The sequence below is a fragment of the Trichechus manatus genome, unplaced genomic scaffold (assembly GCF_000243295.1).
Source record: "Trichechus manatus latirostris isolate Lorelei unplaced genomic scaffold, TriManLat1.0 scaffold00016, whole genome shotgun sequence".
In the NCBI taxonomy this organism is placed as follows: Eukaryota; Metazoa; Chordata; class Mammalia; order Sirenia; family Trichechidae; genus Trichechus; species Trichechus manatus.
The window spans coordinates 8,465,464-8,475,896 of record NW_004443952.1 but is presented as its reverse complement, the minus strand read 5'-3'; positions in this window follow the sequence as shown (position 1 = coordinate 8,475,896).

Sequence of the window (10,433 nt, the reverse complement as noted above, 5' to 3'; positions counted from 1 at the left end):
CCAGCCAGCCTGTCTAGACATAAACAAATAAAACAAAACAGCAAGATGAAACAAACAAATCTACAATCAATAAATGAAGAGAATAATTACTGACTGTCCCGAAGACAGCAGACAATATCAAAACATATTTAAAAAAAAAAACAGGACAGGATGGCTCCAGAAAGTGTCCAAAATAAACCACCAGATGACCTTCTGGTAGAAGAGAAAGCACTGGGACTACCTGATAGGGAATTCAAAACTCTAATATTCGGGGATCTCCAAGGATAAAGGAAAATGCAGAAAAAATAGACAAAATCATGGAAAAGACAGGCAAAACAATGGAAGAATTCAGGAAAACAATACAGGAACAAAATTTTAAAATAAACAAACAACTAGAAATCATACAAAAACAGTAAGTAGAAATCTAGAAGATAAACAACAAGATTTCAGAAACAGACAGTGCCATAAAAGGTTTTAGGAGAAATTTGAAACAATGGAAGACAGAAGCAGAGAAATTGAGGACAAATCCTTGGCTACAACTTTGAGGAAAAATCAAAGAAAAAAACAAAGAAAAATGAAGAAACCCTGATAATGATGTGGGATACAATCAAAAGCAAAAGTTTGTGTGTGATTGGAGTTACAGAACAGGGGAAGAAAACAGAAAACACAGAGAGGATCATCAAAGATTTGCTGATGAAACACTTCCCTAATATCATGAAAGATGAAAAGCTGACTATCCAAGAAGTTCAATGAACCCCATATAGGATAGACCTCAAAAGAAAATCACCAAGGCATATCATAATCAAAATCGCTAAAACCAAAGACAAAGAAAGAATCCTGAGAGCAGCTTGAGAAAAACAAAAAGTCACATACAGAGGGGAAACAATAAGACTAAGTTCAATTACTCAGCAGAAACAATGCAGGCAAGAGGGCAATGGAATGACATATATAAAACCTTGAAAGAAAAAAATTGCCAGCCAAGAATAATATATCCTGCAAAACTCTCACTCAAATATGATGGCAAAATTAGGACATTTCCAGATAAACAGAAATTAAGGGAATATGTAAAAACCAAACCAAACTTACAAGAATTATTAAAGGGACTCCTTTGGTTAGAGAACAAACATCAGACAACAGCCTGAATCTAGGATGCAAGACTGCATCAGCCAGATACCAGGCTAGGTAATGAACTCACAAGGATAAAACAAAACTAAAAAATTTACAACAGGAAACCAGAGAAGTCAATCTGTAAATGACAACAACATCAGAACAATGACGGAGAGAATAAACAGTGTAGGTGCAGAACTTTCAAATGGAGAGGAAATCAAGGCAATATCAAGCAGTAAAAGACTGGTTCAAACTTAGGAAGGTAGGGGTAAATTTGAAGGTAATCACAAAGAAAGTTAACAAACCTACTCAAAAATAAAGAAGAAAACTATAAACTCTCAGAAGACACAAAATCTACAAAAATGAAAAATATGAAAAAATCCATAAACAAAAGGAATTCAGTATGGGAGAGTAAGAGGAACAAAGAAAACGTCAGCATCACACACAAAAAAAAGCACTACAAAATGATAACAATAAATCACACCCATCAATAATCACACTGAAAGTAAATGGCTTAAAGGCATCCATAAAGAGACAGAGTGACAGAATTGATAAAAAAAAAAAAAAAAAAAAACAGGACCCATCAATATACTGTCTACAAGAGACACACCTTAGAAACAAAGACATAAGTATATTAAAAATCAGAGGATGGAAAAGAATGTATCAAGCAAAAGCAACCAAAAAGGAGCAGGACTGGCAATACTAATCTCAGATAAAATAGACTTTAAAACAAAATCCACCATAAGAGACAAAGAAGGACTTTATATAATGATTAAAGGGACAATTAACCATGAAGACGTACCATAATAAATACACACTCAATGACAGGGCTCCAAAATACATGAAACAAACTCTAACAGCACTGAAAAGAGAAATTGATAGTTCCACAATAATAGTAGGAGACTTCAACACACCACTCTTAGTAAAGGACAGAACATCTAGAAAGAAACTCAACAAAGATATGGAAGATCTAAAGGCCACAATCAGCCAACTTGACCTCACAGAAATATATAGAATACTCCACCCAACAGCAGCAAAGTACACATTCTTTTCCAAAGCACATGGAACATTTTCCAGAATAGACCACATCTTAGGCTACAAAGCAACCCTCAGCAAAATCCAAAACACTGAGCTAATACAAAGTATCTTCTCTGATCACAATGCCATAAAAGTAGAAATTAATAACAGGAAGAGCAAGGGAAAAAATCAAATACATGAAAATTGAATAACACTCTGCTTAAAAACCACCACTGGGTAAGAGAAGAAATCAAAGATGGAATAAAAAAATTCCCAGAATCAAATGAGAATGAAAACCCATCACACCAAAACCTTTGGGACACAGCAAAGGCAGTCCTCAGAGGTCAATTTATAGCAATAAATGCACACATGAAAAAGAAGAAAGGGACAAAATCAAAACATTAGCCACACAACTCAAACAAATAGAAAGAGAATAGCAAAAGAAGCCCACAGCCACCAGAAGAAACGAAATAATAAAAATCAGAGTAGAAATAAATGAAATAGAGAATAGAAAAACAATAGAAAGAATCAACAAAATCAAAAGTTAGTTCTTTGAAAGGATCAACAAAATGAACAAACTATTGGCCAAACTGACAAAAGAAAAACAGGAGAGGACACAAATAACCCAAATTAGAAACAAAATGGTGGACATTACAACAGACCCAACTGAGATAAAAAGGATCTTAATAGAGTACTATGAAAAACTATACTCCAACAAATCTGAAAAGAGGAAATGGACAAATTTCTAGAAACACACTACCTACTCAAACTAAAACTGAAGTTGAAAATCTGAACAGACCCATAATAAGAGAAGAGATTGAAAAGGTAATTAAAAAACTCCCAACAAAAAAAAAGCCCTGGCCCAGATGGCTTCACTCGAGAATTCTACCAAACATTCAGAGAAGAGCTTACATCAGTATTTCTCAAACTATTTCAGAACATAGAAAATGAAGGGATACTTCTGAATTCATTCCATGAAGCCAGCATAACCCTGATACCAAAACCAGGCAACGATATCACAAAAAAAGAAAATTACATGAATATAGATGCGAAAATTCTCAACAAAATTCTAGCCAATAGAATTCAGCATTGTATCAAAAAGATAATACACTACAACCAAGTGGGATTCATACTAGGTAGGTATGCAATGTTGGTTCAACATTAGAAAATCAATCAACATAATCCACCACATAAATAAAAGAATCACATGATCATCTCAATCAACACAGAAAAGGCATTTAACAAAATCGAACACCCATTGCTGGTAAATACTCTCAATAAAATAGATACAGAAGGGAAATTCCTCAGCATAATAAAGGGCATCTATCCAAAACCAACAGCCAACATCATTCTTAATGGAGAGAGGTTGAAAACATTCTCCTTGAGAATACAAACAAGACAAGGATGCACTTTATCACCACTCCTATTTAACCTTGTACTTGAAGTCCTAGCTAGAGCAATAAGACAAGAAAAAGAAATAAAGGGCATACAAATTAGTAAGGAAGAAGTAAAACTGTCCCTATCTGCAGATGATATGATAGTATACATAGAAAACCGAAAAGACTCCACAAGAAAACTACTGAAAGTAATAGAAAGATTCAGCAGAGTAGCAGGATACAAGATAAACAAACAAAAATCAGTTGGATTCCTATACACCAATAAAGAGAACTATAAAAATGAACTCAGGAAAACAATAGCATTTATAATAGCCCCTAAAAAAAAAATAGGAATAAATCTAAGAGGGGATGTAAAAGATCTATATAAAGAAAACTACGAAACACTACTGCAAGAAACCAAAAGAGATCTACATAAGTGGAAAAGCATAGCATGCTCACGGATAGGTAGACTACTCAGCATTGAGGAAATGTCAATTCTACCCAAAGCAGTTTACAAATGCAATGCAATGCTGATCCAAATACCAACAGCATTCTTTAAAGAGACAGAAAAACTAATCATTAACTTTATATGGAAGGGCAAGAGTCCCCGGATAAGTAAAGTACTACTGAAAAAGAAGAATAAAGTATAAAGACTCGTACTACCTGACCTCAGAACCTACTATACAGCTACGTAGTCAAAACAGCCCGGTTCTGGCACAACGACAGACATATTTACTAATGGAACAGAATTGAGAAACCAGATGTAACTCTATCCATCTATAGTCACCTGATCTTCGACAAAGGCCCAAAGCCCACCAAATAGGGAAAATAGTCTTTTTAACAAATGGTGCTGGCAAAACTGGATGTCCATATGCAAAGAAAAAAAAAAAAAAAGAACCACACCTCACATCATACACAAAAACTAATTCAAAATGGATCAAAGACCTAAATATAAACACAAAAATAATAAAGATCATAGAAGAAAAAATAGGTTCAACACTAGAGACCCTAATATCCAGCATAAACAGGATACAAACTATAACTAACAATACACAAACACCAGAAGATAAGCTAGATAACTGGGATCTTCTAAAAATTAAATGTTTATGCTCATCAAAAGACTTCACTAAAAGAGTAAAAAGAGAACCTACAGACTGGGAAAAAAATTTTGGCTATGATATATCCGACAAACCTCTAGTCTCTAAAATCTAGAGGAAAATCCAACACTCTACAACAAAAAGACAAACACTCCAGTTAAAAAATGGGCATAGGATATAAACAGACACTTCACCAGAGAAGACATTCAGGTGGCTAACAGACACATGAGGAAATGCTTGTGATTACTGGCCATTAGGGAAATGCAAATCAAAACCACAATGAGATACCATCTCACCCCAACATTACTGGCATGAATTAAAAAAAACAGAAAATAACAAATGTTGGAGAGGCTGCAGGGAGATTGGAATTCTTATGCATTGCTGGTGGGAATGCAAAATGGTACAACCATTCTGGAAAATGATATGGCTCTTCCTTAAAAAGCTAGAAATAGAAATACCATAGGATCCAGCAATCTCACTCCTAGGAACATATCCTAGAGAAATAAGAGCCATCACACAAATAGACATATGCACACCCATGTTCATTGCATAATTATTTACAATAGCAAAAAGATGGAAACAACCTAAGTGCCCATCAGCAGATGAATGGATAAACAAAGTATTTACTATGCAGTGATAAAGAACAATGATGAATCTTCAAAACATCTCACAACATGGATGAATCTGGAGGGCATTATGCTGAGTGAAATAATCACAAAAGCACAAATATTGTATGAGATCACTATTATAAAAACTCAAGAAAAGGTTTACACACAGAAAGAAACAATCTTTGATGGTTACGAGGGGATGGGTGGAGAGGGAAAAACACTGACTAGATAGTAGATAAGTGGTAACTTTGGTGAAGGGTAAGACAGTACATAATATTGAGGAAGCCAGCACATCTTGTCCAAGGGAAGGTCATGGAAGCTCCATAGACACATTCAAACTCCCTGAGGGACCAAATTATTGGGCTGAGGGCTGTGGGGACCATGGTCTCGGGGACATCTAGCTCAAATGCCATAACATAGTTTATAAAGAAAATGTTCTGCATCCTACTTTGGTGAGTAGCGTCTGGAGTCTTAAAAGCCTGTGAGCAGCAGTCTAAGATACTGCACTGGTCTCACCCTGTATAGAGCAAAGGAGAATGAAGAAAACCAAAGATACAAGCGAAAGATTAATCCAAAGGACTAATGGACCACAGCTACCACAGCTTCTACCAGAATGAGTCCAGCACAACTAGATGGTGCCTGGCTACCACCACCGGGTGCTCTGGCAGGGATCATAAGAGAGGGTCCTGGACAAAGCTGGAAAAAAGTGTAGAACAAAATTCTAACTCACACACACACAAAAAAAGATCAGACTTACTGGTCTAACAGAAACTGGAGAAACTCCAAGAATATGGCCCCTGAACACCCATATAGCTCAGTAATGAAGTCACCCCTGAGGTTCACACTTCAGCCAAAGATTAGACAGACCCATAAAACAAAATGAGGCTAAATGGGCACACCAGCCCAGGGGCAAGGACTAGAAGGCAGGAGGGCACAGGAAAGCTGGTAATGGGGAACCCAAGGTCAGGAAGGGGAGAGTGTTGACATGTTGTGGGGTTGGCAACCGATGTCACAAAACAATTGTATACTAACTGTTTAACGAGAAACTAGTTTGTTCTGTAAACCTTCATCTAAAGTACAATAAAAAAAAAAAAAAGATTACAGCCAAAAAAAAGAGAAAAAAGAAATTTCTCTGTGCAAATGACAGTGTTAAGAGAATTTTCAAAACAAGCTAAAGACTGGAGGAAAATATTTGCAAATCACATATCTGACACTAACTCATATCCAGAATATATAATCTCAAAACTCAACAGAAGAAAACAACCCAATTAAAAAAAGGGGCAAAAGATTTGAACAGACAATCCACCAGTGAAGATATATAGACGGCAAGTATGCACATGAAAAGTCATTCAACATCAGTAGACAAAGGAAATACAAATTAAAACCATGACAATATTCCACTTTTTTTCCAGTTGCTGACGAGTCGACATCAACTCATGACAACACCAGGTATGTCAGAGTAGAACTGTACTCCACAGTTTTCAAGGGCTGATTTTTTTTTTAAGAAGTAAATTTCCAAGACTTTCTTCCAAGGCATCTCTTGGTGGACTTGAACTTTCCACTTTTCAGTTAGCAGTCGAGTACATTAATCATTTGCACCACCCAGGGCCTCCCCACACACCTATTAGAATGACTTAAGTAAAAATACTAACAATACCAAGTATTAGCAAAGATATGGAGCAACTAGAACTCTCATTCATTGGTGATAGGAATGCAAAATTGTACAGTCACTTTGGAAAACAGTTTCACAGTTTCATAAAAAGTTGAACATACACATACCATATGACCCAGAAATCCCACTCCTGAGTATTTACCACAGAGAAATAAAAATTTATGTTCATACAAAAAAAAAAAAAAAAAGACCTGACTTACTGGTCTCACAGAGACTGGAGAAACCCTGAGAATATGGCCCCTGGACACCCTTTTACCTCAGTACTGAAGTCACTCCTGAGTTTCACCCTTCAGCCAAAGATTAGACAGGCCCATAAAACAAAATGAGACTAAAGGGGCACACCAGCCCAGGGGCAAGGATTAGAAGGCAGGAGGGGACAGGAAAGCTGGTAATGAGGAACCCAAGGTCGAGAAGGGGAGAGTGTTAACATGTTGTGGGGGTGGCAACCAATGTCACAAAACAATATGTGTATTAATTGTTTAATGAAAAATTAATTTGCTCTGTAAACCTTCATCTAAAGTGCAGTAAAAAAAAAAAAAAAAAGTGAGCAGCCTAATACTTGGTGGAAACTGCATTGCCTTTGGTGACCTACAAGTTATGCAGCATCACGTCTGCTGCATTCTGTTGATTGTAACGAGTCATTAAGTTTGGCCCAGAGACAACAAGGGCCCCACTTCTCAATGGGAGGAGTGTCAGAGAATTTGTGGATATGTTTTTAAAATTGCCCTGTGAGTAGGGCATAAGATCTCAAGGTCCTTATTGGAGTTTTTCCAGGAAGTGTTTCAGGTATATTTGGGTTAAATATTTGGACCTCTCTTGGGGGCAGGGGATGCTCCTTTGCCCACCATAGTTGGGGTCTCATCTTGCATCCTGCACATACTAGTTTGAGACTGCAGCAGCTGCTCACAGCCTTCTGTAGTTGGGAAGGGGCAAGTTGGGAGGCCTGCGTCTGTCAGCGACTCACTGTTGACCTTGATAAGTCCTACTCTCTCTCTGGGGTGGTCACCTCTGCCTTTCTTGCCCCTGGATTGTTGCAAGGATCCAGGGAGACAGCAAGAGCCTTTGCAAATAGAAGGATAGTGGTTTCAGGAAATTTCCAATGTGGACCCAGCTCCATGTTTATACAAGAGGAATCAGGTGCATCTAAATGCCCTCAGTGAGCAGTGAAAGACACAGGTTCTTTACTCACCATGAAGTGAAAAGGGAGAGGGTTGAAGGCTGCCTCCCCTGGGGTCTTATTACCACTCTGCCTCTCTTCTGGTTGAGTTGTCGTAAGACTTCACAACTCAAGACTAGGGCTTCCTGAAGGAGCTCTCACTCCTTTAAGCTCCCTGTAAATGGGTCTTATCTTTATTTATGTGATTGATTGTCTCTGGTCTGTGCCCCGGGTCTGTGAATTCATGAGGCAGGGGTCACGCTTGGGTTTGCTCATCTTTGTCCTGGGCTGCTAGGCCTCTTGTTGTCTCTGCTGCCCCTTGTCCACACTGGGAGCACCCTGCTACCATATCCCTTGAGGTTTTCCTCTAGGGACCCTCCTGGACAGCTGGATCTGGCCCTCCTGCTCTCAAATCAACAGTTCTTGTTCCTTCCTCCAGAATAAAGCAGCCTAGGGATGGGAGTGGGTGGGGGAGGGAGGGCAGATAGCCCTGCTTTTCTTCTTCTCCACAAATTCTCTTCTCACTTCTGTAAATGGTCTCAAACTTGCCACAACTCCCATGTAAAACAAAACCACCACATCTCAGAGGCTGCTTCTGTTTCATCCGCCACTTCCTTCCTCTGAAGCAATGAAGCACAGAGCAGCTGCCTGTTTGGATTCATTCATTCAATCAACAAATATTCACTCGACAGTCTACTATGTGACAGGCACTATTTTAGGAACTAGGATGCCTTCCTGAACAAAAAAACCAGAAATCCCTGTTCTCATTGAGCTTCCACTTGAGTGGAGAGAAAGGGATAATAAATAAGTAAATAAAATCGTATGCTTTAAGGTAATAAGTACTATAGAAAAAAAATAAAGCAAAGTAAGAGGGACGAGAGGTATCAGGAGGATTGCAGATTTAAACAGGGTCGTCAGGGTAGGTCTCACTAAGAGCATGACATTTGGGAAAGAAAAAATATGAAAAGAGTAAAACATAAATTGTTGTTGTGGTGGTTGCTGTTAAGAACATACACAAAAAAACAAAAGAAAGTAGATTGAGGGGGAAAAACCAACATTTTCATAGTTTCTTTTTGTCCCAAAATAAAGTCCTGACTTTAAACACGGCCTTTGGGTTGTGGGCAGCCTGGCACCTGCTTTTTTCAGCCCTACCAGCACAAAGTCACTACATGCACACTCTCCATGCTATGGGTAATCTTAACTGTTCACAGTTTCCTTGCACCACACAGGGTAGACATATAATGCCACTCATGGCATAGAGATAATAGTGGCATCATGTGAGAGAACATGGGAGGTTGAGCTCCATGGAAAACATGCAAAAGTCCTGACTGTAAAATGTTCAACTCCACCCATAAGTTCACTTATAACCAAAGATTGTTGGCCCGTGAAGCGGCAGTTAGAGGCCATCCATTTCATGCCTCACTGTACAGATGGGGAAACTGGGGCTCAGAGAGGGATAGCAGTGTTCTTGGGGTCACTTGACCTTATCTGCACACCAAGGCCAGTTATTCTGCAGGAATAACATTTTGTTCATGTGGTCTTTTCGTAAGACCTCAAGTTCCTCTGTCGTGCTTCAGAAGGAGAAATGACTGGTCAGATCTCCCCTTGACAACTGATCACAGGATGAGCTGGGCACCCAAGTTAAAGGTCTCCTCCATGGTCTTGGCAATACAGGGCCATCTTTCCTGAGTGGCGAATCTGTCTCGGGGGTTCTCAGTGCATGCTAGAAAGACGAGGATAGAATCTCTGTTGCTCCTCAGGAGGAGGGCACTCCACAGGCTATCAACATATAGAATCCGGAAAGAAGTCCCGCCATGGCCAGTTGCAATGTGATCTTATGAGCTGGGATTCTGTGATCTGTGCCAAGTCTCTGCTGGGGGGCCAGACAAGGGGAGTCTGGGTAGCTCAGAAAGAAAAGAGGCACTTTAGGACTTTGAGGTCAAGTGTTGTAACCATAACACTCATGAGGAAGTTAGAAACAAGTGTGAAGGTCATCAGATTGTGACAAAGCCAACAGAAACAGTCATATGAATAAGGCTGTGTTGTAGATCCTTTGACCGGGGGGCCACAGAAGCCAGCTTGTGTGAAGGTCAAGTCTTCTTACTCTTGCTTCCCAGGGAAGGCCCAGAGAGGTGAAAAAGTAGCCCCAAATCACCAAATCCCTCCCAGCTTTCAGGTCCCAGAGGCTTCAAATATGTCCATAGCCCTTCTCCTTGTTGCTGCCCCATGGCCTAGCTCATCACCCCAGAGCAGCAGCTCTGCTTCCCTGAGCCCCTCACAGGGCCAACCTCCTATTCTTTCCCCAAGGCTGTCCCAGGCCTGACTGCCTCCTCACCCTCCCAACAGCTTTTCAATAAGGCGCCCTGGTGGCGCAGTGGTTAAGAGCTCAGCTGCTAACCAAAAGGTTGGCAGTTCGAATCC